The sequence below is a fragment of the Rutidosis leptorrhynchoides genome, chromosome 5 (assembly GCF_046630445.1).
Source record: "Rutidosis leptorrhynchoides isolate AG116_Rl617_1_P2 chromosome 5, CSIRO_AGI_Rlap_v1, whole genome shotgun sequence".
NCBI lineage: Eukaryota > Viridiplantae > Streptophyta > Magnoliopsida > Asterales > Asteraceae > Rutidosis > Rutidosis leptorrhynchoides.
The window spans coordinates 388,218,468-388,227,736 of NC_092337.1; the positions used below are offsets into that span (position 1 = coordinate 388,218,468).

The window sequence follows — 9,269 nt, forward strand, 5'->3', positions numbered from 1 at the left end:
AAAACCATTATCGACATTATATCTATCGTTATTATTATTATTGTTAAGTAAGTTAGTGTTAATATTAATATGATGATCTTAGAATTTAAAAGTATTAGCTATAGGCTATTTATAAACATAATATAAATCCTGATGTTAAAATAAAACTGATGTAAGATATTAATTACTACTACAAAGTTTATAAGTCACAAGGATCAGTATAAATATATATACAATTATTATTGTTAACATTAAGATTATAAATTTTAATCTTATTATTATTAGTATCATTATCATCATTATTATTATTATTATTATTTTTATTATAACAACTATATTATTATTATTATCATTATTTTAGTACGATTATAATTATTATTTTTACAAACAATTGATATTTATATAACAATAGAATTATTACATATATCATAAGTATATCTAATTTACTATTTTCATATAAAAAAATAACATATATAGATATATATAACATTTGGAATAATAAATACATTACTATTTAAATAAAAAATATTATATAATTAATATGTAAAACGGGCCGAATACTATTATATGCTCATTATATGTTTTAATATATAAAATTGATATAGGTTCGTGAATCCGAGGCTAACCTGCATTGTTCAGTTTCGTCATATGTATTTTTACTACAAAATACAGTATTGTGAGTTTCATTACTCCCTTTTTAAATGCTTTTGCAATATATATTTTTGGGACTAAGAATACATGAGTTTTTTTTTATAAATGTTTTACGAAATAGACACAAGTAATTGAAACTACATTCTATGGTTGGATTATCGAAATCGAATATGCCCCTTTTAGCTTGGTAGCCTAAGAATTAGGGAACTGGCCCCTAATTGACGCGAATCCTAAAGGTAGATCTATGGAACTAACAACCCTCATTCTGAAATTTGGAATGCTTTAGTACTTCGAGTTTATCATGTCCGATGGGTGTCCCGGAATGATGGGGATATTCTATATCCATCTTGTTAATGTCGGTTACCAGGTGTTCACCATATGAATGGTTTTTATCTCTATGCAGTTTGCGAAATGCCTGATATGAGATGGATGTTTATGAAAAAAATGAAAATCTTGTGGTCTATTAAAATGATGGAAATGAATGTTTATGATTAACTAATGAACTCACCAACCTTTTGGTTGACACTTTAAAGCATATTTATTCTCAGGTATGAAAGAAATCTTTCGCTGTGCATTTGCTCATTTTAGAGATATTACTTGAAGTCATTCATGACATATTTCAAAAGACGTTGCATTCGAGTCGTTGAGTTCATCAAGATTATTATTAAGTCAATTATAGTTGGATATATTATGAAATTGTATGCATGCCGTCAACTTTCGATGTAATGAAAGTTTGTCTTTTAAAAACGAATTCAATGTTTGTAAAATGTATCATATAGAGGTCAAGTACCTCGCGATGTAACCAAATGTAATGTGTTCGTCCAGATGGATTAGGACGGGTCCTTTAAAAATGTAAAATCACAAATTTTTTTTTTTTTTAAAAAGGCTAACTTCACCCAATTTTTTTACGAGCCCTATATTTCCGCTCGGTGCACGTTAAATTTTTCCGATATCACCGTTCAACTCGAAATAATTTTACGAACACAACGCAACTAGTTACGCGCGAAATGGACTGATTTCAAAAGACGTCAAATATTTTCGGGCTAATTTTTATACATATACATATACATACACGTATAATAGTAATAAACAATCCAAACTAACCACCTTATATCGATGGTTCGGATCCTTTTTCAACAGATTTTCCCAGCGTAAAAAATGCGCTATACATTAGGTATGCTAGGTAGTTAGGTAGTAACCAAGTGTTTCCAAAAATACCCGTACCAACGCGTTTTAAATTCTGTAAATAAATAACGCTACGTGAAATATGAACATGCAATCTGAAAGGCCCCGCCGCATCGCGCGGGTCGGTATTTTTCTAGTTAAATTACCTTCATAGAAAAATGAATTTGGTGCAAATTTGTCATTTTTGGAAAGATCTATAAACAAAGATAAAAAAAAAATTTATTATTTACATATCTCTATCTCTATCTCTATCTCTATCTCTATCTCTATCTCTATCTCTATATATCTCTATATACATTAAAAGAGAGTCTTAATTAGTTAATAAATGTTTTGAAAACCCCCTTAATTACTATTAGATTAGAAAATTACATTATAATACCCCTTAATCCAACGGTCCTTAATCATCCACTAAAAATATTAGTTAATAAATCAATTGTTAAAACACTAATCGCTAAAATACCCTCTTCTAATATTAAGTAATAATTAATAAAATAAAAAAAAATAAAAACACTGGAGGAAAATAACAAAGAAGGGTTGCGTTCATTCAACAAAACCCTAACTTCCTCTCCTAACTAATTCATCCAAATCATCCACGCCGATCAATCAAGAAACGATTTGGATCCAGATCATTTGTAAGTATAAAGTTTTTACATTTGATTCGATTTTCTTTTTAAACTACGATTTCAGTTATCTTTCAGGGGTGTTGATCGTTAACTAATTCATATCGATTCCCTTTCGATTCGTACAGGTAAATATCGATTTCTACAGGTTCATTGGAAATCTTGTATAATTATGATCAGTTTGTTATATAATTTGGTTGATGTTTTTGATCTTGTACACTAACTATTGAATTTATGTTAATGTTTAAAATCTGTAAATACTCGGTATATGTTTCGTGTAAACATCTTTATTTGTACTGTACGTCTGTATATTGCAGTTGATGACTTTTAGAAGATTAGACTCTAACCACATGAATTGGAATAGTGATTATAACCATTTTAAGCAATTGCAGTACAAAAATGTTTCTTTGTAAATATAACAACCAGACCATTAATTAAAAAGTGGACTAATTTAGTTAGTTACATGTCAACAGCTCGATGTATACTTGAACGATTACTTAAAAAAACAGTATCACTATTACTCATTTTGTGCCAAAAATTGTTTGTGGAAATAGTAGTCTGGATCTTTGGTGCATAACTCTTTATTTGAATTTTATATCATGTACTTTGTCAATTGGTTTTTTTTTTTTTTTTTTTCAATGTGTTTATTTGAATTGTAGGTGTGCATTTTTTATCTGGTTCTTCGTGCTCTTGACACCGTCGGTATGTCCTATTTTTTAATGTGTTTATTTTGTGTTGTACTCAACAATCTTTTTTTATTCTCCTGAATAATTGATTTTGTGTTTATTTTTTTGGTCAGAGGATGATACAAGCATAGCTTCTGATATCAAAGTACCTATTTTGATTGCCTTTCATAAGCATATTTACGATTGTGACTGCCACTTTGCATGTGAGTGACTGACTGATCTTAAAGTAACTAAGAACCTGAATTTTCTCATGCTTGAGTGACTCTGAAATGATCGGTAATTTTAAAAACGTACCAGTTATCTGACTCACTTGGTGGGAACAGTAGAATTATGGATTGGTAACTGGTATGTAACTGTCATTTGCACTACTGCTATAATACATACATGACAACCATACCAATATTTGTAAACAGGTACGTGACTTCATTGCATTACGACTTCATCATAGGTTATATAAATTTGGATAATTACATTATAATTCTTGATAACTGATGTACATCAATGCCGATTTATGTTGGGTTGACACACAAACACTTTCTTATATAACCGCAGTGAAGAAGGTTAAACCTATATATCATCAGGGAGTTCTTTATACATACCCATTTTATCGTTTCCACCAACAAACCAATTATGTCCCTTAAATGTTCCATCACTTGTGATATTTTAATTTTATATGTATTTAGTGGTTGTTGAAACTTGAAAGAGACTTACTCACTCAGTTCTGTCTATCTGCATTTGTTTTTATAGGTGAAAGGCTTGATTGACACGCGACAGAAACATAAGATCATTGAGACTCATGATGAGGTCTGTACACGAACCAAGTATAAACCTTTTGCTTATAAATCCAGTGGCTTTCTATTTTCAGATATATTTGTTATGTCATATCTGAATACAAATTAATGTCAATTATGTAATCATTTGTTTTAATTATGTGGTGTAGGAGCCTATATGCATTAAAAGTACATTAGGATTGTTAAAGTGTTTTCTTTAAGGCATTACTTCTATTCATTCAAATTCTTTTGGCATGCTAGAAATATGATATAACCCAAATTTAACCTTTATTCTTAAGTGGGTCAAAAGTGCCACCTTTACATAATCTTGAAAATGTCTTCAAAAACATGTTATTTATAATGATTTACATGGTGGGAATGGAATAGAATTGCGTTTTGAATATTTAGCATTCAAAAGTGATTAGTAGGGAATGGAATAGAGATGGAAATCAGGATCCAAGACTTGGAGTTGTTCATGACAATGAATCAGAGACCATCAAAATGGTACGTATCTAATGCCATAAAATAGACACATTTATAATGAATTCTAGCGTGAGACTGATCTTTCTGTAACTGATTTTGATGGTGTAATGGAAGCATATACACCTTTAATATTCACAGAGCTTGTTTGAAAAGAATTTGCCAATTTGTCTTTGCCTTGAACCCAAAAGGCTACTCATTGGCTTTGTAACACACATGCCATTTTCGGCATGTTTTCCTTCACCAAATTTCATAGGTTATCACTGTCATTTATATGAAATCTTTCAAGCCTTGTAGGTCCACTAGCTCTTTCATGAACTCTTACATTGGCCTTCTTAGCTCTTTTTCTTTTGGTGCAACTTTATCGTTGACAAATTAAAGACCACTTCATTGTGTGAGCATCGAAAAGAAACTTCCCTTGGTAATCATGGAAACAACTTTCTTATGCAACTATCATCATAAATACGGTAATTGTTTGTTTGGTTTTGAAGCTATGTATTTTCCTTATGACTGCAAATGACGCCATAACTCTTCATAACCATCCAGGGATACGCTTTATAACAAGCTTTTGCTTGGTGAAGTGCACATTCAAGTAGATGATTATAAACTTCTCCATCTGAGCTTCTTTGTGGCAATTATGGTATCATGTTATTTTTATAGAATATCGGGTTTATGTTATATGGTTTGTGCAGCTATGTATTTGGTCAAAAGTGAAGAAATCGGGGTCATTTCTTTGCTAGAAGAAGCACATGTATCACAAAAAAAAAAAAATAAATAAATAAATACCACGTCTCCTTTGTGTCTATAATCATATTGTCAAATCTACATTGATAGAACGTAGGTTGATTAATTTTTTATTCCTTTGGATTGCTTATACATGATATAACTATTCATCTAAAATGTAAATCTAACCATATTAATATCAATTAGTTAAAATATGTATTTCATCTAAATAAAATTTAACATTATAATCCTACAAATGTGCGGGTTTAACATTCTAACCACATATTATCATTCTCGTCAGGCAAATAATATATCCAACCTGTTCTGACTAACGATTACGAATTCTTTATTTACAATTATTTATGCATATATTATTATTTTTAGAACTTTTATGATGGTCTTGTTTTTGGTTCATTATTTGTTTCGCACGGCTTGTTTCATCATACATCGGAATATAAAAAAGTTGCATTATCACCGTTTGCAACTTTGTAGGTCGAACGTATTAGTAGATACGAACAAATGATTAGTACTACTTTCGAATTCAAATATGTTACTTTATTTTGAAAAAAAAATATTTCTATTTTTATACATTTTAAAATTAAAATTTAAAATGTTATATTGTTAATTTATGTAATAATGGTTGAAATTGTCTTAAAATATCATAATTCAATAAGATCCGCGAAATCACGGGTCTTTAAACGGATTAAAATCAATCATATCGGACGACAATGAGATGATTCAAATACCACCGAGAATGTTGTTTATAAGAAAATCTTGAGACGTATTTGACTGAGATGTAAATGTTCTATGGTTAAATATCCATTGAATATTTTTTGTACATCTCTAATTATATATACTTATAATACAATCTAAATTCATGTTGATAAGTAATATAAGCTTAATGGATAAAAAGGATTAACGTTGAGAGTTAATGTAAGGTTTAGGAATTGCTATTTAGGGTTTACGGTTTATGGTTTACAGTTTAGGATTTAGGGTTAAAATTTTAGAATTTATGCCTTAGGGTTTAGAGTTTAGTGTATACGGTTTACGCTTTAATGTTTAGGGTTTATGGTTTAGTGTTTAGAGTTTAGGCTTTTGAGTTTAGGATTTAGTTTTTAGAATTTATGGTAAAGAGTTTAGGGTTTAGAGTTTTATGGTTTATGGTTCGGGGCTTGGTGTTTAGGGTTTAGGGTTTAGTGTATAGGGTTTAGATTTTAGAGTTTAAAGTTTATGGTTTAGATTTTAGAATTTATGGTTTAGGGTTTAGGCTTTAGGCTTTAGGCTTTAGGGTATATGGTTTAGGGTTTGAGATTTAGTGTGTAGGGTTAAGGGTTGTTGGTTTAGGGTTGATTTAGGGTTTAGGGTTTAGATATAGGGTTTAGAATTTAGAGTTTAGTGTATATGGTTTAGTGTTTAGTTTTTAGAATTTATAGTAAAGAGTTTAGGGTTTAGGGTTTTATGGTTTATAGTTTGGGGCTTGGTGTTTAGGCTTTAGATCTAGGGTTTAGTGTATAGGGTTTAGGTTTTAGAGTTTAGGGTTTATGATTTAGATTTTAGAATTTATGGTTTAGAGTTTAGGCTTTAGGATTTAGGGTATATAGTTTAGGGTTTGGGATTTAGTGTGTAGGGTTAATGGTTGTTGGTTTAGGATTGATTTAGGGTTTAGGGTTTAGATATAGGGTTTAGGATTTAGAGTTTAGTGTATAGGGTTTAGTGTTTAGTGTTTAGGGTTTATAGTTTAGACTTTAAGGTTTAAGGTTTAGATTTTAAAATTTATGGTTTAGAGTTTAGGGTATAAGGTTTAGGGCTTAGAGTTTAGTTTTTAAAATTTATGTTTAGAGTATAGATATAGGGTTTAGGGTTTAGTGTATAGGGTTTAGGATTTATGATTTAGTGTATAGGGTTTAGGGTATATGGTTTTTGGTATAGGGTTTAGAGTTTAGGGTTTAGATTTTAGAATTTAAGGTTTAAGGTTTCGGGTATATAGTTTAGGGTTTAGAGTTTAGGACTTAGTGTGTTGGGTAAAGGGTTGGTGGTTTGGGGTTTAAAGTTGGTTTAGGGTTTAGATATAGGTTTAGAGTTTAGAGTTTATTGTATAGGGTTTAGGGTTTAGTGTTTAGGATTTAAGGTTTACAGGTTAGGGTTTGGGGGTTTAGATACGCATAAAGATTCAACTTGATCTCAAATTAAATTACACAAAAGAAAGAAAGAAAGCCATAAAGATTAATAATCTTATAGTTGTTATTAAAAATAAGTTTAGTAAAAAAAGAAAGTAAAAACTAATATATTGAGGAATCGCAATACCAATTCTTGATTAACTGGACTGGGAATTACATGAATGAACGAAGTTGAAGGCATCTTGGAATCAAATGAAGACATTAAATCTTTTCTGTATCTACCTGTAGAAACAATATATACATTTCAAATTTTTTAATAAGACATACTACCTCCGTCTCATTCCAATAGTCCACAGACAAAAAACACGCAGTTTTAGGAAATCCCACTAACTTCATTTCTCCACCAATGAAATATCTTCTCTCTCCAAATCCACCAATGAAATATCATCTTTCCTTTCTATTTATGGAAGTGGACTATCAGAATGGGACAACCCAAAATGGAATACTAGCCTATTGGAATGAGACGGAGGTAGTATATAATAATAAAAGTCTATCAATATAATCATAAAGAATTTTGTCTACAAGAGTTCATATAGTATTAAATAATTCATCTGTTAAATTCAATAACAAACTTCTACTGTTACAAGTTTTTTATTATGTTATTGTTAAAACATGCTACTGTAATGGGTCTGCAACCTTAAAAACACAAAAATGTAAAAGAAACCTACTCAACAACTACCTAACAAACAAAATATGAACATGAACATACATACCTTAAATTAACATTGTCCACTTGTGGAAGAATATATCGTCAGTGATTGAAGAAATCAATCCGAGAATGATTTAATTGTCAAACAGGAGGCCATAAAAAAAATAAGATAGCAGGTTATAATTTGTAGGAAACAGAATTAATATAAATGGGCCAAAAGCCTTTATTTTTTAATTGATTACGGGTTACATAATTTTATTTTATATAAAAATATGAAATTCTAAAAAAAGGAATTTCAAATTATAAATACATATCTATACTCGATTATACGACAGTATAACCTAATTTACTCCTGAAAACTTTAACAACATATTGGGTTGTTAATTATATATTAAAGAAGCCTATGGAGAAAAACAATCATCTCATTCATGCTGCTTATTAAAAAACCATACATCAAAACTTAATTGGAACACATCTATGGAACAACTTTAAGAAAAGGTATCATCTTATGCTTATTTAATTCAATTACGCCTAAAAGACAGTATACATAACCAAAACCTAATATTGAACAGTTTCAGCTATGTTATTAATATTATAAGTCTGATATATTCAACTGTGTACATATAATATTTATTAGGTTTGAATTCATATTGACATACCATTAGTGTCTACTTGATAGTAGTCAGAGACATAGTAACCTTCACAGTGCCGATCAATTACATTGAAAATACTACATATCTTGTGTATATATGAATTATTGTACAAAAAATATGTTAATTGAATTGCCGGTAGGAAATTAAGATCGGTAGGAGGAGTATTAGTACATAATATGTAGGAGGCCACAAATATATGTACAATATTTACTCTGGTAAAAGTTTTGAAAGAACAAAAGCATTAATAATATGTTTTATTAACTTATAAAGTACTGTATGAGATTACAAAAATTGAAATAATTTATTCTAATTACATTTACATGACTCAAATATAAGTAATATGTTGCTTATTTTTTTTTTTTTAAATTTGCAGAAATAAAAGAAAAAAGCAAAGAATAGAGAAGCAGTTATGAAACACCGCAAAAAAAAAAAAAAAAAAAAAAAACAGGTTCCAATTGTTAGAATGATAATAGTAATTGTTAATATCAAACTGTTATAATTAACGTACAATTATATTTTTTTATTGTAGACGCACTTCACTAAGATGGAAAAAAACGTTATACAACTGAACAGGGAAATACAACTAAAAAATGAACTATTACAAAAGGTACCTTTTTAATACATGTTTACCAAAAAATAGAAAATATGTGAATTTATTACTTTCAATTCTCAATCCATTTACAATTACATTGCTAA

General features: G+C 29.4%; 1 long non-coding RNA gene across 16 annotated transcripts; it reads left to right on the forward strand.

Moving 5' to 3' along the window:
• The first annotated feature begins 2,358 nt into the window (after positions 1 to 2,358).
• On the forward strand, positions 2,359 to 5,170 carry LOC139847454 (uncharacterized). Of its 16 annotated transcripts, none has more exons than XR_011759498.1 (7): positions 2,359 to 2,563; positions 3,095 to 3,137; positions 3,235 to 3,534; positions 3,869 to 3,925; positions 4,310 to 4,395; positions 4,669 to 4,838; positions 4,918 to 5,170. It is a non-coding gene; the product is annotated as an uncharacterized lncRNA (long non-coding RNA). The 16 variants fall into 16 exon arrangements; XR_011759497.1 differs by having other exon boundaries at positions 3,235 to 3,324; XR_011759508.1 differs by having other exon boundaries at positions 3,235 to 3,266.
• Positions 5,171 to 9,269: the final 4,099 nt, after the last annotated feature.